Source organism: Ambystoma mexicanum, chromosome 1q (genome assembly GCF_040938575.1).
Source record: "Ambystoma mexicanum isolate Mex_15411 chromosome 1q, UKY_AmexF1_1, whole genome shotgun sequence".
Taxonomy (NCBI): Eukaryota; Metazoa; Chordata; class Amphibia; order Caudata; family Ambystomatidae; genus Ambystoma; species Ambystoma mexicanum.
The window spans coordinates 1548976594-1549001819 of NC_090922.1; the positions used below are offsets into that span (position 1 = coordinate 1548976594).

At 51.7% G+C, this 25226-nt stretch overlaps 1 protein-coding gene across 1 annotated transcript in view; it reads right to left on the bottom strand.

Annotated features, from left to right (window-relative positions):
- The window catches only part of LOC138551934 (zinc finger protein 268-like), a 58809-nt gene extending 33932 nt beyond the window's left edge, over positions 1–24877 (bottom strand). Inside the window, exons 1-2 of the mRNA XM_069642510.1 lie at positions 24735–24877; positions 19606–19669 (exon numbers count right to left, since the gene is read on the bottom strand). The gene's annotated coding sequence lies outside the window, so the exon portion shown is untranslated. The remainder of the gene's footprint in view (positions 1–19605; positions 19670–24734) is intronic.
- Positions 24878–25226: the final 349 nt, after the last annotated feature.

Here is a 25226-nt window from a genome sequence, read left to right on the forward strand (position 1 = left end):
GTGTTGGCTGCACTGGAATGCTGGCTGCTGGTTTCGGGATAGAAGTCTTAGGTTTCCCTTTCGCTTCTGATTTCTTGGAGACAGCGGCCGACAAGTCCAGTGGAGCAGGAGTGATATCTTTCTTCATCATCTCCTGGAGAGTACTGCGCATGGTCCTCTCTCTTGCAGGTCTGGTTAGCTCCTGTAACCGTTTACTAGGAGGTCTGGGAGTATGCGATACAACTCCGAGAGGTTTCAAATCGTTACCCAACAGTACGCGTCCTGGTACCTCACTCTGTATGCTGACAGGTATCTTCACATTCATGTCGTTACACTGGATGAGAACTGGTAATTGGGGAAGCATCTGCACAGGCCCTCCAGCTAACTTGGTGAGGCGTTTGGATGCCTTAGCAACATCCTCAGCCTGAAAAAACAATTTATCCACCACAGTTATGCTGGCCCCAGTGTCCCTAATGGCAGGAGTCTCCTGACCATTCACCTGGACACTGTCCTTATAATACTCTTTAGTATTATCGGGGATAGAATTATAGACATCTAAATTCTGTTGTTCCCACAACCCCAGAGATACTAAAGAAACGCTGGCTGAGACTCCAATGGGTTCGTCAGCTAGCAGTAGAAAGTTTCCACTTGCCATTTGGACTTCCTCCGCTGGAGCGAAGGCTAAGGAGACAAGCTGGACCCCTGAAGGTTTACCCTTACATCTGGGATCGCCTTTCACGTGGTCAGTCGAGCCACAGACAAAGCATTTACCGAATGCTTTCTGGAATGGTGGCTTGTTCTGACCTCCTTCCGGTTTGGCACTAGAAGACACACTATTCTGCTGTGGTTTTCCCGGTGGCTTACCCTTCTGGTTTTGTTTGGGGCCCTCTTTGGAATGTGAGTTATTAGAATTCTCTTTTGAGTCTTTTTTAGGCTGTTTTCCCTCATCCTTTTTCTGAGTTGCCCCAGAATCCTTATGAGTAGCCCTGTTGGCAACTCACAAGTCAGCAGCCTTAGCTAGCTCCCTGGAATCCAATTTCTTCGAATCAGCCAAGTGCTGTCTGAGCTCAGGAGAACAGGCATCATAAATAGACTCCAACATAAAAAGATTCCTCATACCCTCATAAGTGTTCACTTTGTAACCCTTAATCCATCCTTCTACGTTTTTCAACCCTTCACTCACCCAGGTAGCCCAAGGGGTACCATCATGCTTTTTGAGGGTTCTAAACCTCTTAAGATACTGGGAAGGGGTCTTCCCGAATCTAGCTATTAAAGCTAGTTTCACACTTTCGTAATCCGTCTTATCCGCCTCCCCCAACTCCATTACCACATCAGTCGCAACAGGAGGGAGCCTAGAGAACAACCAGGGCAGCAAAGCATTCCCGGTGATGTCCTGGAGCCCATGATTGTATTCAAACAGTTTCAACCAATCCAACACATCCAATCTGGGTCCATACATACCCACTAATTCCTTCGGCATCCGGGGTCTTTTGGGACTGGAGCTCCTAGAGGAACCAGAGGAGAGAGAAGCATTTTCCATACACAACTTTTTCATCTCTAACTCGTGCTTAAGTTCTATTTCCCTGAGTCTTAACTCAGCTTGCTTCTGCTCAGCCTGGGCATTCATCCGTCTGAACTCGAGCTCTTGGTTTTGTTCAGATTGAGCCAAGAACCGTTTGTATTCTAGTTCGAGCTTCATTTTTTCAAGTTCAAAATAAGCAGGGTTACTTGTGGGACCTGGTATGGGCCCCGTAGGCACAGCTGGTAAGGCAGGTAGAGGAGCAGGGGAGACAATTTCGTTAGCCTCTCCGTCCTCGTCAGCCTTTTTATCGCTATCATCAGAATTACGATTCAGATCATCACCATCACTGTTACAGTCGCTGGAGAGATTGGTTCCTCTGAACCAGTACCCAGACTTTGGTTCGCCAGCAATCTCTTGATTAGTTCTAACTTCTTGCCTCTTACAGGAAGATTCTCTTGCCTACAGAGAGCTCGCAGACTCTCAGTATTTTCACCTGACAAGGACTCTTGACTGTAAGTTTTCATCGTAGACATGTTTTTTGAAAGTTGCTTTTTGTGCAAAGTTTTGTGGTTAGTTATCCTACAGTGTTGAAAAGCACTCTAAACTGTATACTCGATACAAATCCCACCGCTGTACACCAGTGTTAGGCGGAAACCTGTGCAGTTCCCTCTGGGACCACTGCAAAAGATTTAGGACTACAGGCATTTGGCGGTGAACCCACTTGGTAGCAATCTGTACCACACAGATTCACTTGGTAGCTGTGGCTGAGCAGTCAGACTTCCCTCAAGAAGAGTTGAGCAGTATGTGGAGTATACAAGATAGGGCAATTCTTCACAGCAAGACAAGCAAACACGCAACGAGGCTTAGTGTAAAGATATTAAGGTATTTATTTATAACAAAACATCTATGAAAAACACTACGGCACTATCACGGCAAACAAATCAAACACAATTACTCTACGGAGAAGAACATGATCAATCCCCCTAGCAATATTTCGACAAGTCTAGGTTCTACTGGTACCACTTATTTTCAGACAGAGGTGTATACCTCAACCTAGATGACACTCGAACATTAGTTAGGACGGGAGAGAAAAAGATAGGCAGGTTATGAAATCAACACAGTTCAATCCTTCGCGGATAAAATGCAAGGCAGGAAGGCAAGAATCACAATAGATCATAAAGTTCAGAGGCCAGGCCCACTCGGAGAGAGGCAAGGCGCGATGTCCCAAAAAGTCTCTAGTGGAGATGCATTCAAGTCTTTGTAGCAAATTGTTATAGGCAGATTGAACCAGTTCAGAACAATAAATGAGAAAAGCTTGGAGGCGACCCAACGGAACGGAACGGAGAGGATTAAGACACCTCACTCGAACCAATCGAAAGGGAAGCCAGGCGGACACGGTACCTTGTTGTGGAGGGCAGCTCCGGCGGGGGCAGTTGTTCCTGGTGGTGGGTGCACGTCGGGTCTTTGCCAAGAGTAGAGATGTTCTCGTCGTCGAAGAAAAGTGAAGTCCGGTGCACCACCAGGGAAGAGACCAGCCGCGGAGTGCTCCGTCACAAGGCACCACCTTTTGGTCGCGGTACAGGGGTAGTGGCTATCCGGTTGCCGAGGTGCTCTGCACGGGCAATTCGACCACTGCGTCCTGAGGCGAATAAAAAGCAAAGGGGACTGGTTGTTCCCACCAGCCAGGGGAAGAGACTCTCCGGCAGGGAGATCTCCTCTGTCGTCGGGAAGTGGTGAGTCGGTTCCGCAGGGCTCCACCGGAGGTATCGTCGTGCAGGTCGGCTCAGCGTTACTCTCGTCGGATTCTTAGGTCCTGTGGCGACTTCTGAAGATCCAGTCCCAAAAGCCCTGCTTTTATGCAGAAAAACCCCATTCATTCAGCCTAGCTGTCAATCAACACATGCTAAGTGGTGAGCGGGAAGGCTCACCACTTGGGCCAATCACTCCAGAGTGCGACCGGAGTTGGCAAGGCAACTCAGTCCAGGGTGCCTAAACCCCCTCCCACCCCTGTGGAAACCCAGACAGAATGGCACCTCTTTGGAGGGTCTCTGTACAGAGCCTGCCAAAAGTGGAACAAAGGGCTCGACCTTTGGTTTAGGAGTCACAGAGACGAACACAGACGCCATTTTAAAAACCGAGTTCTGGCAGAAAATACCATCCGATAAACTTATTTAAGAGAAGTAGATTGATGGTACGTTAGAGATTAACGAGAAAAAGTATCAATCTCCAACAATGGGACGAATCCCATAGGGTTATGTTCGGGGTCGAACATAACAAGTAGTTTCCACTGCCACCAGCCAAAACTCGACGAGGGGGGACGGGACAGTGCCCCCTCGAGTAACAGATCCAGGAGTAATCGAATTACCCCTACTAGTACGTCCACAATAAAATGGTTTGTACTAGTTCTGTTAGTAAATTTAGGTATAGTAAAGTCAATGGTGACTTTACATGCCCGGGGAGACAGCAGTCAGTCCCCGGGTATGGAGTCTATGGTGGGGGTCCGCTAGGACGCCCCAGTGCTACGGCACGTAGGGTGCGGTGTAACACACATAGAAAAACATATGAGACCCTATGGAGTAAAAGACCCCATAGCCCATAGAACACTTGACATTCAAAGGAATTACCCACATACATGTCCAAGAGTGGGAGAAAAAGTGTCTCACTCTTGGCAGGATGGAAAAAAACAAACTCCCGAAATCCAGCAAAGCTGCTGGGGGACTCACTAGGTTAGGAAATTCAGCCTAAACAGAGAATTCTCCCTAACACGCAGCTGGCGCACAGTGTGTGCGTGCGACAGTCTGTGCCAGCCGCATGCGCCAACATCAATTTTCACGCACAGCGTATTCATGGATTCCAACATCCATTACCAGCCGTGGCGCAGAGTGGCGCAGCGACCCTGCAGCAGTGCCAGTTACGCCCCCAACCCCTCCCCATGTGCCATGCACAGCGCACAAATCCCGTACATGGCGCACAGGCCAGTGGACCAGCATAAAGCCCCCCAACCACGAAAACGCCAGTAAAACACCCTGCGCCCCCCTCCGAATACATGTACACCCCTGCGCGGGGAGTTTCACACGCGATTGGGCCTGTGCTAGCGGGGCACGTGTATTACTGGGGTATGCGTGGAGTTTCACACGCGATTGGGCCTGTGCGAGAGGGGTACGTGTATTACTGGGGTTTGCGTGGAGTTTCACACGTGATTGGGCCTGTGCGAGCGGGGTACGTGTATTACTGGGGTTCGTGTGGAGTTTCACACGCGATTGGCCCTGTGCAAGCCGGGTACGTGTATTACTGGGGTTCACGTGGAGTTTTACACACGATTGGGCCTGTGCAAGCCGGGTACGTGTATTACTGGGGTTCGCGTGGAGTTTCACATGCGATTGGGCCTGTGCGAGCGGGGTACGTGTATTACTGGGGTTCGCGTGGAGTTTCACACGCAATTGGCCCTGTGCGAGCGGGGTACGTGTATTACTGGGGTTCGAGTGGAGTTTCACACGCAATTGGCCCTGTGCGAGCGGGGTACGTGTATTAATGGGGTTCGCGTGGAGTTTCACACGCGATTGGCCCTGTGCGAGCGGGGTACGTGTATTACTGGGGTTCGCATGGAGTTTCACACGCGATTGGCCCTGTGCGAGCGGGGTACGTGTATTACTGGGGTTCAGGGGACTTTCACACGTGATTTCACTGTCAGAGCAGGGCACGTGTATCCAGTGGGGTGCACGGGGAGTCCCACACGTGAATTGGCAGTGTGGGTCCTCCCAGGTGTGCCCTCTACCCGCTCCACGGCCCCTGCAGGCAGCCCACACCACAGGGGACTACCCTGCACCCCTGGTCATGTTCCCCACGCAGCCCATCCACCATGGGCATGCCCCCCAGCCAGCACACATGTCACCTTGCATTAGTGATCACCAACTCATGTCCCCCAGCACCCCCACCCACCCAGCAGTGAGGCTCAGGCCTTGACTCATGTCCCCCCGCACCCCCACCCACCCAGCAGTGAGGGGCACCTGCCAGCAGGCCCCGACTCATGTCCCCCCGTGCCCTCACCCACCCAGCAGTGAGGGGGGGCACCTGCCAGCAGGCCCCGACTCATGTCCCCCCGCACCCCCACCCACCCAGCAGTGAGGCTCAGGCCCTGACTCATGTCCCCCAACCACAATTTCACATGCATGAACCCAATGAGCATATACCACACATGGAATTAAAATATCAAAATGTATTATTAACAAGATCAATGCAATTATATGAAAGGCAAAAAAATCAAACAAACATGAAAAGAAATGCATGTCTAAAAATATGAAAAATGAAATGTAGACGCAATCCAAATAAATCCTGAAGGAAACTGGTCCAAAATCATTGTCCACCAAAACAAATCCAAAGGAAACGTAAAATTCAAAATCCATTACCCCATGCTTAAATCCAAAGAAAATGAACACATAAATCCAAAGTCCAACTATGTACAATGAATTTTGAAAGGGTCCATGAGCCCAACGAAAGAAATGAAACCTATCTAAAAATCTACCTAAGAAAAGAACCATATACAAATGTGTGGGGCATAGTCCAATCACCCCAAAAGAAATGAAAACGAAAATGAAACCTAACACTAAAAACTATTTACAATGGCGGCGGGCTAGTCCGACGGCTCACTTCCCGATGTCCCGGGCCAGGGCATCATCGAACTCCTGCTCGATGTCCTGGAGGTGGTCCTCTTCCATGGCCCCAAGGGTTCGCAGGGACGATGACATGCTTACCTCCAACTCCCTGCGAATTGCCTCGATGCACTCGCCCTGACCATTGTGAGCTGTGCCTCTTCCACCCGCCGCCGCTCCGCACCTATGGCCTGGCCCAACCGCTGCCACACAGAAGACACTTGTAATCCTGGGTCCTCCTGCCCTCTGGCCGATGCCTGCCCCTCCAATGTCGATGGCCCCGAGCCATCATGGCTCCCACCTTGTTGCTGTTGCTGCTGTGCCTGTGCTCTGGCTCTTGCTGCCTGCACGTCCTCCTCTGGCTGGGGTGCAGTTGTTGTGGTGGCCACCCCTGCTGGACGTCTGACTCCCGACTATGGCAGGGATGTGTCCTCCACCAGCCTGGCCGCTGGGTCAGAGGCAGCTCCACAGGGTACCCAGGTGATACATGGGTGGAAGATGGCATGGAGGACGACTGGCACGTAGGGTGTTCAGGTGAGGAGGGGGTCAGAAAAAGGTCCAGCATATGGAGGAATCCAGTCCTGGTGACCAGTCCCAGTAGGTCAACGTGGTCAACGAGGCATTCGAGATGACGTGCAGTGTCTTCACGAAAACACTGCAGGTCACCTCGCATGCCCTGTTGACGCAACGCCATCCCACTCAGGACTGGCTCAACCCGGTCCCGGATAGCCACGTCCGCATGGGGAGGAAGGCCAGTTGTTGTAAGCGGATCCCCTCCCTGAAAACGGGTCTGGACGTATGCATCCATGCTGGTGCAGGATGATGCAGTCACAGGATCGGGGACAGGGTTACACAAAGGCACCTCCGCGGCGGCCTGTGCTCCCTCCTGTCCCTGCCCATGCACTGCACTACTAGCACCAGTGGAATCCCCACCTCCAGACCCCGTGTGTGTCCTTTCCAGGCCTCCTCCTCCACCGAACCCACCACCAACCTGGATGACTCTGTGCCATCTTCCTCCGTCGGACTCTGTGGGGTCTCAGCTGCCCTTTCTGCTGCTGAGGTGTCCACCTCCGACCTCCGCCTCTTGGACCTTCCCTCGGCAGCTGAGGCCTGGGACGCGGTACCAGACTCCTCACTCCCCGACGAGATGACAACCTGGGAGGGGAGCCGGGCCTTGTGTCTATGGCTGGTGGTGGGATCCCTGCCGCTTTGCTCCATAGCACCCTCTCCGTCCTCTCCATCAGTTAACGCTGCAGACAGGGAGAGATAGAACACAGGCATCAGGGCACTGTACAATGGACTGATACACTCATGACAGTTGCACATGAGTGGCAGTGTCAGACCTCAGACACAGCATCACACTCCCCAACACACATGTCATTTCAACTCACACACATGAGCAATTCAACAGCAATATTGCACCAGGCAGCACCATCCATACACAAACAACAGCACCAGCAGCCGAAGGTGAGCCTGACGTCACATGAAACACGGGGAGTGCACAACACATGCACACACGCCACCAGACTTACATGCATGTGTACATCTCCAACAACTGTCGCAGTGATGAGATCGCCATCCATGTCACATCTGGCATTCAGCCTTCTACATGTCAGTGTCACATGCATCCATGTTGCATCACAGTTGCACACTTGTCAAATACACACACATGCATATGAAAACAGTTCAGATACATGCAGCAGGAACCACCATCCATGTGTGACACCCCAACCATGCCAAAGTTCATACACAGAAATTCAAACATGTGTGCTCCCACACCTGCATTTGCCCAGCATGCTTACCAACACATACACCATCGATGTGTCTCACACCTGAGAGGACCCACATGTGGCACCCTCACGCCCCTGTTCATACATATCCCTACATGGCCCTACAAAAACACATGTACAACCTGCACACTACTGGCACACCACAACACGCACAGCGTCCAATCAGCATGCATGTACACTTACCGCTCGAATCCAGACACGTCTGCCTCTCAAGGACCTGAACGTGGAGCGCTGGGTGTATGCGCTCCAGGACCCCCATTTGTTGGTCGGACAGGTGGCCCCGGCACCCCTTGGCATCCGCTGACTTCAAGAGGTGCCGGGCCTTGTCGAGGGTCCTGGACCTGAAGTCCTCCCAGCGCTTCCAGACATGTTTGATGTCGCGGACTGCCACCCCCTACTCACAGATGGCAGTCACGATGTCCATCCAGATCCTGGTCCGTCCTTCATTGTCGGCACGCAAACTTCCGTAGAGGGCATCATACTGCCCCAGGACTTGCTCCACCAGGACACCAACTTCCCTGGCAGTGAAGCTGGTGACCCTCTGCCTCTCTGGCTGGGGGTTGCCAGTGGTGCCAGATGCTGTTGTGCCCGACATGGCAACCCCAGAGGCAGGTGTGGGTGGGCAACTGGGTCCTGGGCTGGGCTGTGGAGCGATGGTATCCCAGTCAGGAGTCTTCAGTTCCAGCAGGGTTGGTCACAGCAACTGCACCCCTGGCTGACGTGCAGGCAGCAAATAGCAGGGCACGTGGGCAGAGCAGGCAGTCAGGCAGCAGCAGATGGCAGGTGGAGCGTGCTCAGGGCTCTGGGGGGCAGAAAAATTGACTACAGGGCAGGAGCGTGGTCTTCCGTGTCTTTACAGGTGGCCTGCTTGATACAGAGTGATTTGGCACGTGAAAAAACTGCACGTCAGCGTGTAATTCAAGGAAAGGCCCTTAGTGCGTAAGCGCCTCTGACGTTATGGACGCAGGCATTTCCCTCTTGATGGGTGCATAGTGATTCAGCAAGTGAAAAAACTGCACGTCGGCGTGTGAATGCGTGTAATCTGAGGAAAGGGCCTAAACACGTAAGTGACGTGACGCGCGCATTCGTTTCCCTCAGCGCGGGTTAAATATGAGCAGGTCCCGCCAGTTCGCTGTACGTGCCTTTCGTGGAGACCGACGTGTGTGTTGCTACTTCGTGTTGTTTCGCCACCATCACAACTTCACAGCTATCAAGGACATATCTCTTCTTTTGGCGGGGGTATTGGCTACGCGTGTTTTTCTGCATTGCGCTAGTCAGACGGTGAGTCGCACATGCTATTTTCCCACTGTGGGTGCCCCTGTGTATCGCACCCGTTTTCAAGGTCATAGTAGCCTGCGTGTCCCACGCATACACGTTTTTCGTGTTCCTGGGTGCCACCGCGTACTGCGGGAGGTTAATTCCACGCACGTAGGCTGCAGGGGTTGCATGCACAGTTTTACTGCAGTTTTGGGGTGCCTTAGCGGTGCAGTACCCGTCACTACATCACCGGGGTCACAAACAGCCTTGAAGGTGCAGGGGTGCTGTTAACATCTTGCATCCCACCCCCTTCATCCCAAATGCCCAGGACAATTGTGGTCTACACCTCCCATTGGCACTACTCCATCTGTGCCGGCACTACTCCATCTGTGCCATGGTTGGGAGGCCACCAAAGGTGAGGGGCGCCTCTGCTGGGCGTACTCCTTGTGGCAGGCATGGACAGGGACGTGGCCGGGGTGACCAGGGAGTAGGGGGACTCCAGGGTGTCCAGGGTGGCCGCAGAGGTGGAAGAGGCAGGGGTGCGCCACTTGAGCACAATGATGTGCCATGTGTTGGTGCTGTCATGCCACCACCCCCTGTGGTTCCGGGAGATGCAGCTTCTGCATCTGGCACTGGCGCCCATGTGACCCGGCAGTCAATTTCATCGACTGCCACGGGACCAAGGGGAGTGGTAGCTGCAGGTGCAGCTGTGGACACCACCACCCAGGCTCAGGGTCTGTCAGTGCAGGCTGCGTTGTCACTTGAAGAGTCACTGGAAGATTTCCAGCAGGTCAGGAGGAACACCATAGGTGCATGCAGGGCTGCCCTGACCGAGAGACGTGTCCCTGGGGCAGCAATGTCATCTGCTGCCCCGAACAGCCGGGTGTTGGCAACTGCAGGGGCAGATGCAGCCAACAACACCCCGGTTGTGAGACTACCAACCAGGACAGTCGCGGTCAATGACCCTGGCACAGCGGATGTTGCTGCGCAGGGTCCATTCCAGGGCACCCAGCAGCCACTGACGCAATTCAGCCCTTCGGTCGTCCTTCAACCTGCCACTCCCTTGGTTCAATCCAACGGTCCCACTGGCCATAGTGATCAGGGCGGCATTCGCCAGCCAGGGTCCGCGCCACTACCCAAGAGGAGGAAGGTTGCATCTGCAGCACAGGCTGGGACCCCAGACACAGCCACGGCTTCCTTCACATCAAGGAAGAAGCCTTTCTGCAGACAGGAACTGGACTTCCTTGTGGACTACGTGCGGGCTCACAGACGTGAGATGATAGTGGGGCTGAATTGTCAGACTACGGCTGCCCATCGTAATACCCACTGGAAGCATGTTGCGGATAATGTAAGTGCATTCAGCCATGAGGTGTGCACAGCTGCCGAGTGCAAGAAGCGTTGGGATGACCTCAAACGCAGCACTAAGGTCAAGCGTGCCTCTAATTACACCATGCCTCTGGTGACTGGCGGTGGACCACGACCTGAGGAGGATGACCTCACTCCGCACGAGGCACTCGTTGCAGAGTTCATACCAGAACAAATGGTCGAAGGAGTGGGAGAGATGCAGAACTTTGATGCCCAGTCCAGTGAGTGTTGTTGCGTGTATGTGTGGCCCATGTATGGTTTGCCTGTGTGATGTGTTGTGCTTGACTGCCACTACATGCTATGTGTACATGGTTCTCATGTGCTAATCCTGCAATGCTTCACAGATGCGTGCTTGCTGTGCAGGATGGTGTACATGTAGAGCAGAAGGGGACTGTCCTCATCACCACACTTGCACCCTACTCACATGCTAGTCACTCAGACGCCCCTCCGGTCCATGTTCCTGCTCTCTGGCCCTTCTGCATGTAGCCTGGGGTGGTTTTCCTCTCAGCACTGGGACTATGTCATTGCATCACTGATGTGCATGTGCCCTCTGCCTGCATGCGGGTACTCCACGTGGGCATGCCCCCTTGCCCCTCCACCCACCTGCACCCCAATTACACCAATGCACTGTTGTTTAACTTTTTGCGCTACTGCAATGGCCTGTTCAAGCCTCCTGTGTACATGCTAACTTCCACCAGCCAACCTGCCAGTCACATGCAGTGGGGTACATCTTCTGCCCTTCATGCAGGGTGTCTCACTTGGACTGTGCAGATGGCAGATGCTCCGCAGGGACATGAGTGCTCATTCATACTCCATGTGCATTCCATGCATGCCCCTATGTGTCCTCGCCTGGATGATCATTGTAGTACGTGTCTTGTATGTGCAACATTTCATGGGATTTCTTCAGCCATCCCATGCCCACTCTGGCCCTGTCCTGCATCACACACATGTTTAGGGTGTCACAGTCTGTGTGGGGCACAGTCCTCCCCCACTTTCAGGCCCACTGACTCTGTCAAACTGGTGTAGTGGCTTTTGCACACTCGGGTGTACTACTGAGGGTTTGTCATGGGTCCTGCTTACTGTCCCATCATCATCTGCTGTGTTGTCAGTTGACTCAGATGATGCCATAGATGCCAGTCAACACTGTCTGCCAATACACAGGTGTCTGTTCAGCCTTTTGCTACCAAGCAAGGCATCCCTGCTTTTTCACTGGGGGCGTGGGGCTTTGCTTGTAGCCATGCAACCCATTGCATGCACATTGCAAGTGATGCCTGAACTAGCCCTTCCACTGGCCTCAAGGTTATTGATACACATCATGAAGTACTTGTTAATGTAGATAGTGAGTAACGTACACATGTTGTGCACTGCATCAACTCGCTTCGGAGCCATGTAACACCGTTCTACATGCCTACTCACTGATACTATGTCAAATTGACCAGGCATGCATGACAGGTTATCTTTTGTGTGTGACATGTCTGCTTCATGTGTTGGCTGTCTGTGTGATGTCTATGTGTATGTGTGTCATGTGCTTCTGACATGTGTACTAATGTATTCTTTCTCTCCACTTTTCAGATGATGATGCAATGGAGCCAGAGGATGGTGTTGTCATGCCAGGCACAGGGTTGTCATCACAACCACCACCCGGCACAAGTGAGGGTCGTGGGGTGGTAGTCCGCGAAAACACACGTGTGCTTCAGACCATCTTGTCTTTGGCTGGCTATGAGTCCAGCCCAGATGACCACTCTGACAGCCATGTCGAGTTGAATGAGCATCAGGTCCAGGCGTCAGGGGTGAGTGATTCTGATATGGACACTACTCTGTCCGCGACACCTGCACTGAAGGGCCAGTCAGTGGTGGGACCTCCGCCTGTGATGGATCGGGACGCAGGGTCACCCTCCACACCAGTTGCTGATGTGCCTGGGGCATCACGGAGACGGGGGCATGTAGCCGTGCAGCCGCAGGCGGTGCCAAGCCTACGAGGACGGCCAGTCCTTGTGTCCCGCAGGTGTCAAGCCCAGCAACACGGGGGCCGCGTGCCACCGAGGTATACTGAGTGGGAGGAAGACATGACTGCCAATTCAGAACGTCAGGGGGCAGCACTTGATAACATTGCTGCGAGTATGGAACGTGTGGCCCAATCCGTGCTCCCCCCGCTAGGTAGGTGCTTCTCCAGCGGCAGGCGGCGCAGTCCAAGGCCCGCTTGCTCAGGCTGGGCATGGCGGCCTCTGACAGGGCACGCCAGGCTGAAATGTTGTCTCTGCGTGAAGCAATTGCTGCACACGCGGAGGCACACATTAAGGCCATGGAGGGTGAGTATGCGTCCCTCCGATCAACTCTGGGTGTTCTCTTGATGTCCCAGAGGATGCAGTCAGAGGAGAGGTTTGAGCAGCTTGAGCGTACCATCTCGGCTGAGCTACATGCTTGCCGGGAGTTGCATCGGTTGTCAAGCCAGACCACGCAGGAAGAACTCTGTGCTACACGTGTTACCTTGCAAGAGGAAGCACGTGTATCAAGGGAGGTTCTGCATGCAGACCTGCGTGTCATTGCTGCACAGAACCAAGCTCACCCGTCAGGCAGACTTGCTGCCGACGAGGGACAAGCTGCGCCTAGGCGTGCTCAGGCTCCTGGCCCACGTCGTCCTTTACAGGAAGAGGTAGACTCAGACGACGAATTATCTTCCACACAGGTCGTGGTGTGCAGGCGTTGAGCCCATGGAAGTTTTTTTTTCGTCTCAACATCATCGCATGTGGGTGTTGAGGTGCACCCTGTACCTCCCCCTCTGGGTGCCTCACCCCGCCCCCCCGGGTCGTATGTGGCCATTTTTGATTTTTCCTTTTAGGTTAGTTAGTTCATATTAACTATTTGATAGTTATTTTAATTAGGTTATGTAGGTTGTTCATAGTTAGTTTAATTAGTTAATATAGTTTAATATTGTTTGTCTATTGTGGATTCATGTGACAGGGTGGTGCTTTGTGGCTTTTGAAAGCATCCACTGTCTGTTCCAGCTGGGCCCTTCAAGCTTGTCTTGTGTATGTGTTTGCAGCTTGGGGTCCTGACTCACATAGGCCACTCCTGCTTCCCTTATCCATGGGCTCGCTAGGATGGTTCGGTGTTACAAAATATTACACAAGGGCTTTGGACTTGCCTCATAACTGTGGCCTGTCTGCTGCTGTTGTACTTGTGTTAACACCCCTAGTGGGGATTGGTTGCGTTTCATCCACCCAATGTCTGTAATGAATTTGGGTGAGTATGTGATTGATTTATGCATTAATTGATGTGGATTGTGATGTATGTCATTTTCTTGCCTGTATATGTGCTTGATGCACTTCATGCTGTAGACAGTAGCCTGCACCCTTGGCCTGTCAATGATGGTGGGAGGAGTTTGGATGTAGCTCTGTAACATGGACCAGTCACAACCAGCATGAAGACACACACACAGGGAACTTTCATGTCTTATTGATTTCTCTAATGCCCTTTCTGCAGGAAGATGAGCCTCCAGACTACCTTTGCCAGCAGACACAGGGACAACAAATCCAGAGAACTGGGCACATTTGGTGGTGCAGACGTGTGGATGTGTGCGCAAGCACAGGCACAGGGCTTGTGCGAAGACGTCCAACAGAAGCAGACGTGTTTCCAGGATCTCCAGCCAAGGTGAGCAGCACAAGGGTCGATAACGCAGCCAACCTTCCACCAGGCCATTTGCACATGCATGCTAAGTGGCACCAGTGCTGGGGAGCTTTGCCAGGCATTGTTGGAGAAGCACACAGTACAGCTGGCATGCGTTGAGGGCCAAATGCCATGTGGCTTTACAAGTTGTCAGGGGCACACACAGGGGCCATCAAACATTTCCTGTAGTACCCCCTGCTCCACTGAAGCATAGTTATTAGGGTAGTAGCATTTCTAGCCAGATACTGATATGACGCACAGGGACACCCAGCGAGGCACAGACTCGTGGCCAGTGCATGTCATTTGCGTGTGCTAATTGCCAGGTGCACTACCTATTGAAATATGCGGCTGACAGAACACAACTTGTACTGAAGTTGCACCTTGTTATACGTGTCTAGCAGCTCACCCAGGGACCATTGTATCATGTGTGATTATTGACTCATTGGTGCTCAATTTCCCACATGGCCACATGCACCTGCCTTACTGCATTGACAGTGTATGAACCATCGGTGGGCAAAGCCAACGTATGGGTACAAAGCAGCACACAGGGGTGTTTGTTTGTGGAGAAGTCACTTACTTTGGGGCATGGATGGGGTTGTGTGTGTGTGTTGTAATCACACATTCAGATTAGTAACTCACGCTCTCTTTGCAGCATTGAAGTGCTCCTGTTACCAGACCTGAGAGTGCGCAGGCAGGAGGCCAGCACTCACCCCAGAGATAAGTCTCTCTTTGGGTTGCATTTGACTGTTTTGGTACAATGTGCATGATGAACATGTTTTATCTAATTGAGTATGTGCTTTTGTGAATAGTTGTATTTTCCCTACTTTCCCTTGCAAATCCACATCCACTCTCCTGCCCCTCTTTCCGGTTCTCCTGATTACCAATGCCTGTCCATGCTACATATCCCTGGCCCTCCTTCCCCGGCGGGGTCTCAGAGGCCTGTGTAAGTTTGACCTTGCAGGCGCACAGACCACGGAGGGGGTGGTTGGTTCGTGCAACTCCAGCGCCTGGACACCAGAGCTGTGACACTACCCATCAGTTGTTGCATCATCATTGTATGTTATGTACCGTAAATGGTACCCATCCTGTTGGACCATTGTTCAACTGTGCTACCTTGGTTGTTCTATCATTGTGCTTGTACATGTGCTTTGACATTTCCTGCTACTTCTAGTCATCTACTGGAGACTCTTCCTGGGTTTTTTGGTGCCTACAGGCTTTTTCCCTGGTTTGGGGGTTTGGCTACTTGGAGTTCTCTGCGATTTGGTATTTTTACCAGTCAAGGTGGCCTCTGAGGGGGCTGGACCCTATTTACACGCAAGCTGGAACATGGAGACCAAGGGGTAGGGTGATCCTGTAGCCAGGTAGACCTGCGGGAAGAAGGCTACATGCCCCAGAGACAGTTTTTCAGAAGGTCAAAGTGCTGTGTAAGGGAGGGCCTTTTGTTGTTGGACAGTTGGCTTGGGCTACAGTGTTTTGGGCACTCTGGCATTGTAATTGTGGGGTACTATGTACATGATGTGTTGTGCTGGTCAATGCCTGTCCCTGTGTTGTGTTTACTTTTCAGGTGTCAGGGGATTGGTGTGGTTTGACATGCTGGGGGGATCACATGGCCAATGTTCACATGTGATGTGTACAGGACCCTGGGGGTCACTTGATTTCACAGGCATATATTGAGTGCATGTCCCTAATGACACACACAGTTGCACAATGATCCACCACACGTACAACCACTCTTCCATGGCCACAGGTGCACACAGATTGCATTCTCAGGCTCGCTGTGTCCATGCAGCACATGATCTATTATCATTCGTGTATCATGTACATGTGTCATTTGGTTGTGGATGTGATTAGTCTTTTTCATGTGATGTGATGCTCAAGGTGTATCTGCAACACAATGGCTGCTCAAAGTGCTGTGTGCTGAGCAGTGTGTTGCAGGGGACACACAGAGCACATGGGTTCAGGAGTAGGGATTTTGGCTTGCCCAATGTGCATGTGAACAGGCATTCAGTGTTGTGTTCATGGTAGGACTGGTGGATAGCATTTGTGTATGGCTTGGTATGTGTGGGAGGCTGTTGGTCAGTCATTTAATCTAATTCCATGCCAGGCGTCATTGTCTCGGGACACTTTCCATTTATCACATGTCACTTCGTATCTTATTGGTCATGTGTTGGGCTTTTGCTATTGCATGCCATGTCATGGTGTGGCAGACAAGGGTGATGTGGGTTGGGAGGGTTTGGGTGACATACCAGGGATTGTCATGGCCTGTTTGGGTGAGGGGGGGTGTGATACACACCTTGCATGTGTTCCTTTTTTGGTCACACAGGAATGGTTATGTTTAAGTAGCTTGGGATGCACACATTGTAGCACTTCCGTGGCAACATTCTCAGGGTAGTAAGGTTGTGACAGTTGACTGGCTCTTTGTCATCATCGAGTTTCACCTGGTATGTGCCAGGTCTGTATGCACTCCGCAGAGGTGGTAGTTTAGGTGAAAAATGTGGCCACAAGCTGGGTCTGGGCTGCCTCGCCACGTGTCCTTTCACCTCCATGGGCAGCGCCTGTGCCTGTGGTTGGGGATGTGGGGGCACCACCATGTCCACCGGTACATCCTGCAGTGTTGCAACATTGTGCAGGACACATGCTGCCACAATGATCCTGCACACTACTGGGGGTGCATATAGTAGCTGGCCGCCAGAGCGGTCAAGGGAGCGGAAACGTGACTTGAGCACTCCGAATGTGCGCTCCACTATGCCCCTGGTTGCAATATGGGCAGCGTTGTATCTTACCTGGGGTGGTGTGGTGGGGTTCCGTATTGGCGTCATCATGTAGGTGCTCAGAGGATAGGCACTGTCCCCTGGGGAGGTGATGATGGTTGTCATTAGTTGGCTTTGTCTATTTGTCTGTGTGTGACATGCATGCATGTGCACAGGCATTTGTACTCACCAATGAACCATGTGTTACCATGCCGCCCAGCTTCCAGGTCCCGGTGTAGGGGTGACATTCTGAATATGAAACTATCATGGGTGGACCCTGGATAGTTGGCATATACAGAGGTAATGATTCCGTTGCCATCGTATACAACCTGCACGTTGATGGAATGCCAGTGCTTGCGATTGCGATAGATGTGCTCAGTGGCCCTAGGTGGACGTAGAGCCACATGGGTGCAATCAATGGCACCGAGCACTTTGGGGAAGTGTGCCACCCTGTAAAAGTCCCGGACCACGGCCTGCCTTTCTGCGGGTGTTCTGGGCATGTATATGTGCCTGCGGACTGAGGGGCGTGCAGTGATGATTGCCAACACCTGGTGTAGGCAGCGTGACTGCGGGGCCTGTGAGACCCCCCCCAATATGGCAGTTGTCCGCTGAAATGACCCAGTGGCCAAAAAATGCAGGACATTGAGCACCTTCTCCAAGGGGCTCAATGCTTGGGAGCACAGGGTGGGTGATGTAAGGTCATCTTTCCACTCCCTGACAAAGTCTAGGATGATATGAGGTGGAAACCTATACCTGTCATAGACGTGGTCGTTAGGCATCCCAAAAAGGCTGGTCCGTGGAAAAAAAATGCGGGCTTTGGCTATTCTCCTCCTCCTGCGGTGTCCCACGATCAGTGCTGCGACAAATGGGGCATTCATCGTAGCGGTATATACGTGTTTGTTGTTTGCGCGCACATTTATGCTGTGCGCGGGGACGCTTCCGCCTGCCTTCGTGTGGCAGACGTGTTGACGCCTGTGCGCGTCTTTTGCCGTGCGCCTGTTTCCCATATTCGAATCCATGAACACGGGTTGTTTGCGTGCGTGTGGGCGTGTGGGCGTTCCTTGTATTTCTTTGCAGTACTTCCCCGATTACGCCTTCTTTTTCACGCGTTGTTCCCCATTCCGCGTGTTACGCCCCGTGTCCCGTCCCCTTTTTGGTGTGTGCACGGACGTTGTACGCTTTCCCTGTGCGCGTCGTGCATGGCGTTCGAGCTGTTGCAATAATGTGAGCGCCCATGGGCGCCACGCATGGGTTTGGCACACATCCCGAGGAAAACACGCGCAGGGACTTCCATGATTTGCACGCGTGCGCCTATTTTTTCACGCTTGCGCCTGCTTGCGCCAAGATTTTCGGCGCACGTTTGTTCCATGAATCGGCCCCAAAATCTTTTTGCAAACATTTGTACAGATTTGCAAATCGCACCAGATTATAAGCCTTTACAAAATTTGGAACACCCCCTCTAATTTTGGTCCCTCTTAGCAGCACCACACTTTCCAAAACCATTTAAAATCAGGTCAAGAATGACATTCCAAAATTTCATGCAGTTTCATTGAGTGGTGCCAAAGTTATAAGCCATCCAAAAACGGCTTTTCACCAACCATGTAATTCACAAATAAGCATAGAAGCCCCGGAACATCCAAGATGTTCACGGACATCACAGGAATGTGCTGGATCGTTAGCAGACATCGGGGAAGGAAAACACCAGTTGTTTGTTTTTTTTAAGACCATATCCCATACCACCCTCATCTCCCCAGAGATTGTTTGATAAGTTTGACAAGTGCAATGTTGTGTTTTTTAATATGTTTTACTGTGATGTTCGCAGACAAGGGCGGGCATTTCCAAAATTCTGACGCACCTCATGCTTTTCACCATTCAATCAGTGGGAGCGTTCGATGTCCGCAGACCTCACGCTGGCCCCTGTATCAATAGGAGGCCCGTTCGTGGACCGAACAGGGAAGTGAGTATGCGGACCAAACCCAGATATCACAAAAGAATGAGCCCTACTTTTTGGTCGTTTTGAAAAAAACTACAGGATGGATGTACAACAAATTTACAAAAGCACAATTTCGGGACCAAACCGCTGCTCCTGCAACCAATTTGGTGAAAAAACATTCAGCGGTTTCGGCTGTAGGTGTGAGCAAATAATTTTCCATTGTGTCTATGGGTAAAAACTCACATTTTGGGACCCCGCCCTATATAGTGTGTGACTTTGTTCAAAATATATATATATATATATATATATATCAGTGACCATTTATAAATTGCACACACAAAGTCTTGACTGTAAGACGACAGAATTTTGGATCTCTACATTTTGTTTGATTGAGTGGAAAGAGAAATGGGTCTCTAAGGGGCCCCTAAAATAAGTTTAAAATATTTAAAATCCATACTATTGCTCTCATCCAAACTTTCTCTTGAGGGTTGGGATTGCTTGTTATGCTTCTTTGAAAAGAATTTCCAGGGCGTGTTTTGGTTACTAGTCCACGGATAGGGTAAGATAGGTGGGGGAGGGGGTTACTGTACAGAAAGGGAAGAGGAGACAATGAGGGCACGGGGACGTAGGCCAGGAGACAAGCCACCTCAGACACAAAGATCAGAGAGCAAAACATATCACAGAAGTTATTTACCTTTTGTAGCCTGTGATCCTGACGTTTTGCTGAACATGAGGACACAACAGTAAAGTGTTCAGGTCTGGAGAAAGCAAACATTATCTTATGATTACTTCATGTACAATAAGAATAATCTTAAATAAATACTCCATTCATTTACATGACAGAGAAAATAGAACATTGGAATGTCCAAAGAAAGAGTTGCGTTTCTCACCCCCCACCTCCTGCCCCCACTATTATAACACCCCCTCCATTCAGAGGTCAAAGTGGGCGAGAACTAAAGGGTATGACATTCCCTTACTTTCCTGTGCAATCCTTCATCGTTTCCATACTTTATGCAACTGAGAATACTGTTCCAGGAAAGCAACTTTAAAAAAAATACTTGTGTTGTTTACTTCAACTATATACAGGGGACTCGAACCAGAGCCCAGAGGAAAGCAAACCAGTGCACCAGCGGACTGAGCTATCTAAAGGTGCTGGATTCGGGGTTATTTATTTCAATAGATTGTACCCACTCCCAGGCAGCCACAAAGCACTGCATTACAGCAATCTGCGTATGAATGGCTGCAGGCCCCGCCTTGTTTGCAGGCAACGAGAGGGGTATGTGTAGCTGGGCATGTTCTTTAAGAGGTGTGAATGGTGGGTGGTGAAAGGGAGGCTGCACCCTGAAAAGACGATGCACATCCACGAGAACAGCATTTCGGCCTGGTCCTCCAGGTGAGTGCTGCGCTTTTTCTGACCCTCCAGGGTCTTGATTGCCCATATTTGTAAAGGTGTTAGAGGCCCCCAGCCCTGGCAGCCACCTTCTCTTTCCCCAACCCTCTTCCACCTAGGCTCCCTTCCCCTCCTTCCTCCTGCCCCTCCCTCCTCCCCCTATTGGCCTGGTTGCTCCACTTAACGAACTCCCCAGGGCAGCTCCCTGCCTATGCAAAGGGCCCCAAGGCACAGGGCAGCTCCTGCAGAGGCAGTTCCTTATTGTGTCACTGGCATGGGAAGCCAGTGACCAGCCATCAACCAGCAGCGACTAAGCAAGTTAGGAGTTGCCCAGGTTAGGAATAGAGCCTGCTATCTACCTGGACAACCCTGCCACATAGCGACTCTCAGACTTAGGTGTGTTTCTCCAGTAGTTAAAGCAAAATTGTATTCTGAAAGTATTTGAAATTGCATTGTGAAACGTAGGCCTTTTCCACCTATACAGGACTCTCAGACTTAGGTGTGTTTTATCTCCAGTATCTAAACTAAATTGTGAAAGTGGTGCCACTCTGGGGTTCTGATTTCTTAGCAAGGTATTCAACTAGCAAACTTTCTACCATAGTCGGAGCGCATGTCCTCTTGTCCAACTGAATTGTCTCTCTCTGTCTAGCCTGCCTGCGCCCCTCCATGCATCCTTCTGTAGTGTTCTCCCCCATTCCTCTTCTCTTTTCTCCCCACCTACTCTATGGTGCTCTCTGTCTCTCCTATCTTTTCCAACTGCTTCTCTATCGACTACCCTGCTCTCCACTCTAAATCTGGTAGGAAGAAGTTTAAAAAGGATAACCTGGTCTCCAAAGCAGGCCTACCTATCCCTGACACCTATACCAGTGCCTCCTCTAGGCAAACCCTCACCGACATCCTCTTTGTCGTTCCCTCACCAGACCTATGGACTTTACATATGGTATCTGTGCTTTTTCCTCTCTCGTCTTCTTCCATTAATGGAGGCACCCGGTGTGAGGCCCTCCTGACCTTCTCCGACTCCTCTAAGGTCATCATAAATGTTTACCTGAATGGTATTGTCTTGGTCCAAGGCCCTCAGGCAAGTCGTCTCCTCTTTGATAGACGCTTAACACGCCTCAACAACTTTCTTGTTGCTGCTGCTGTCCCCGGCTTCCTTGCCTTCCCCTGCTTGGCTACCTTGCCCTGTCCTCCTTCCTCTTTTGCCACCCCGGGCTTCTTCTACACCTCCGCAGGGCGTACCTCTCATCTGTACCCCTCCCTGGAAGTCTTTCAAGGACTGCAGCCTTATCTATATTGCCACTCTTAATTCTCGCTCAGCTGTCAAACACTCCTCTGATATATGCCGCCTCCTGGAAGAACTTGACCTCGATATCCTCGGTCTCACCGAGACATGGTTCATGGTCAGCTCTGCCACAAGCTTTGACACTCTACTCCCTGACGGCTACAAGATCCTCTCTGCACCCAGGTCCAACCGTTCCAGAGGGGCTGAAGCCCTGATCTTCCCCGAGTGGATTCCTGCCTCTGTCATTCCTACATAGGCCTACTCTTCTTTCGAATGCCTCATATGCAGGCTCTCTCTCTCTCCTAGCCATTCCCTTCCTGTGGTTACCATCTATCGGCCAACTGGTTAGATCTCCTCCTTCCTCTCTGGGTGGGCGGACCTCTCCTCTTCCCTCCTGGTCTCGACCGCTCACCTCTTCCTTCTTGGGGACTTTAACATCCACCTGGATGCTTCCTGTCCTTCCTCTGGACTCTTTTGTGACCTCTGCAACTCTCTCTCTCACTCTCTATTCTCCCCTCTGGCCCGACTCACTCTGCAGGGCACACTCTGGATGTTCTGATCTCTTCAGACCTTCCCCTTTCTATACTTGCCACCACTCCTCTCTCCTGCAGTGATCACTTTCTCATTTCCTCCCAGCTCACTCTCTATACCCCTCAGGCCAAGCCACCTCCAGCACTGCCACCCACCTTCTCGGTTATCCGAACCATGATGCGTATGTCAGTTGAGGCTTTCGCCGCCACTTTCTCACTCCCCCTCCCCCTTCAGCTGACTCACACCCTGACACAGCCCTTTCCATGCTCCACTCCACTATATCTGATACTCTTGATGTTCTTGCCCCTGTCACGAGGATCCGCTTGAAGCCCAAAGCCAAGTGCAACTCTTAGTACGACTTAGACCTTGTCACCCTCAAACGCAAGTGCCAGGTGGCTGAGAGGAAATGGTGTGCTTCCCTTACATCCTCTGGCAAACTGGCCTGCCGCCTGCTCCAAAGGCAATACCCGCTCTCTGTCCGCAACAAGAAGATAGCTCAAATCCAAGCCAGCATCTCTGCGGCATCTAACAACTTGACCGAAGTCTTTAGAATCTGCAGGGAGCTGGCAAATCATACTGCAGTCTCTACCTCAGCTGTCCCCACCCAGGCCCTCTGCACGGTTCTGGCTTCCCATTTCATTTATAAAACTTAGGACATCTTGCCTCTCTCTCTTCCCCTCCCCCTCCTACCTCTACTCCCTGCTCTTCCTTTAGCCTTTCTTCGGCCACCTCTCCTCCCTCCTTCTCTGCCTTTCCCCTGTTATCCCCAGACGAGGTCTCTAGACAAGTCTGGTCTACGAAAGTTTAGTCTAAACAGGTTCACCACTCTTCCTCCAAAACCATGAAGGCCTACATAGACCCCCTAACTCCTGCTCTGGCTGACTTCTGCAACCACTCCTTCGCCACTGGAGTCTTCCTTTCCCCCCTGAAGCACTCCCTTGTGCACCCTCTTCTTAAGAAATTGTCTGCCGAACCGTCCTGCCCGCCTATCGCCCAATCTCCATCACTCCTTTCCTGGGCAAACTCCTGGAAAAGCTGGCCATCTCCCAGCTTAATCTTCACTCTGAATCTGTTGGCTGTCTCCATGACCATCAGTCTGACATCATACCTGCCAGAAGCACAGAAACTGCTCTCATGAAAATCCGTGAAGACCTGCTCTCCAACCTTGATTCCAACACCCCATGTGTCCTCATCTTACTTGATCTCTCTTCTGCCTTTAGCACGGTCAACCATGCCTTCCAGCTCAACTATCTCTGTGATAACCTGGGTATCACCGATCAGGCCCTGGCTTGGCTGACTTCCTTTCTCTCCGATTGACCCTCCCAGGACCAACTTGGGTCCTTCCTCTCCTCTATCTCTACCTGTGGTGTTCCCCAAGGGTCCAACCTCTCTCCCTGGCTGTTCAACCAATACCTGCCACTGCTTAGCCACTGCATTGCCGCTCTCTGGCCCAACTTTCAGTGCTATGCAGTTGATACTCAGGTTATTTTCAGGCTCCCTTCAGCCACCTCATCTCCGACTGTCTGTTATCCAGGAGTGGTGTGCCACCAATGATCTCTGCCTTAATGCCAGTAAGACTGAGATTCTCCTCATCGGCACACCCGCTCCCTCTTTTCCTGTCTCTCTCTGGCCGGCCTCCCTTGGCTCTTTTCCTGCTCTCACCTGTGAGGCTAAAAACCTCAGGGTCATCTTCGACTCGACAATTTCCTTCTCTCCTCAAATCTCTGATGCTTCTAAGAAGTCACAGTACCAGCTGCACCTCCTCAGAGGTATTCTTCCTTTCCTCTCCTTCCCGCAGAAGTTCACTGTCTCCAGAGTTCTTGCTCTCTCTAGGCTGGATTACTGCAACAGCCTCTTTCTAAATCTGCCTGCTACTCTCCGCCCTCTGCAACTCATCCAGAACAGGACTGCAAGACTTGCCCTTGGCCTCAAGCCCAGGGATCGCATCTCTCCAGGACTGAAATATCTGCACTGGCTCCCAGTGGCTGCAAGGATTAAGTTCAAAACCCTCTGCATTGTCCACAAGGCCTTCTGGGGCCTGTGGCCTCAATACCTTCAACTCTCGCTTCCGAAATATCTTCCTTCTCGTGCTCTTCGCTCATCCGTCACCAACTCCTTCAGGGTCAGTCACTTATCCAAGCAGCGACTTGGTGGTAGATTACTTTCTTCGGCTGGGGCCTCCCCCTGGAACAGCCTACCTCAAACTCAAGAATCACCTCTGGTTCCGGAAGCACCTCAAAACCTTCCTCTTAGCTTCCGCTTTCTCTCCTCCTCTCCACTGCTGAACTTCTGACTGAAACTGCACTGGTCACCTGGCAACCCTCCGATCTCGGGCCCAGTTTCCCTCCCCCGCCAGTTTCACCCTTGCACTGCCTCCCTGGCATCCCCCTCACTTGGGGACTGTTTCCCTACAGCTTCTACCAGCCCTTGACACCTGATGTGTGCAGTTACTCTTGCACTTTTTACTTGTTGCTTTTATTTATTCTATTGTTTTTTTACTGTCAATCCCATGTACTGCACTGCCCCCTTCCCTTCAACCCCCACGCCCCCCTCCGCCCTCCCCGCACATATCATATCATGTTCTCACTGCAAAAGTGCGCAATTGCCCCCTGTCACTCACCCCCAGTAAATCATGACATCATTACTGGGTCTTCGCTTGGGCAGTGATTTCCATGTCAGAATTCAGCTTTTGAGATGTAAATGAGCAGGACAGGAGGGTGGAGGGGGCAGGGTGGACGGGGGGGGGACTGGGGGGAGGGGCACCCGCCATCCAGACCCTCACAGAGCGACCGAGATGAGAACCCCGGACAAAGCAGCAAACCCGCGCGGTGGAGCCGATAACTGCACATGCGCAGAGCCGAAACACGCATCAGCAGCGCATGCGTAGAAAGGGGATACTCGATAGAGCATGCGCGCTGACGATTCACGGCCAATCCGGGAGGAGGGAAGCATTACCTCCACGTCCACTCTTCCTCGTCACAGTACTTACTTCATGAGGCACCCGCCTCCGACACAGGACCTTCTTCTATTTCTTTAAATCCCTATAACTCCTCCCCCACATCCATGTCACTCAGTTTAAATTTTTCCTGCCTCCGGCAGGTTGGACTTTTTC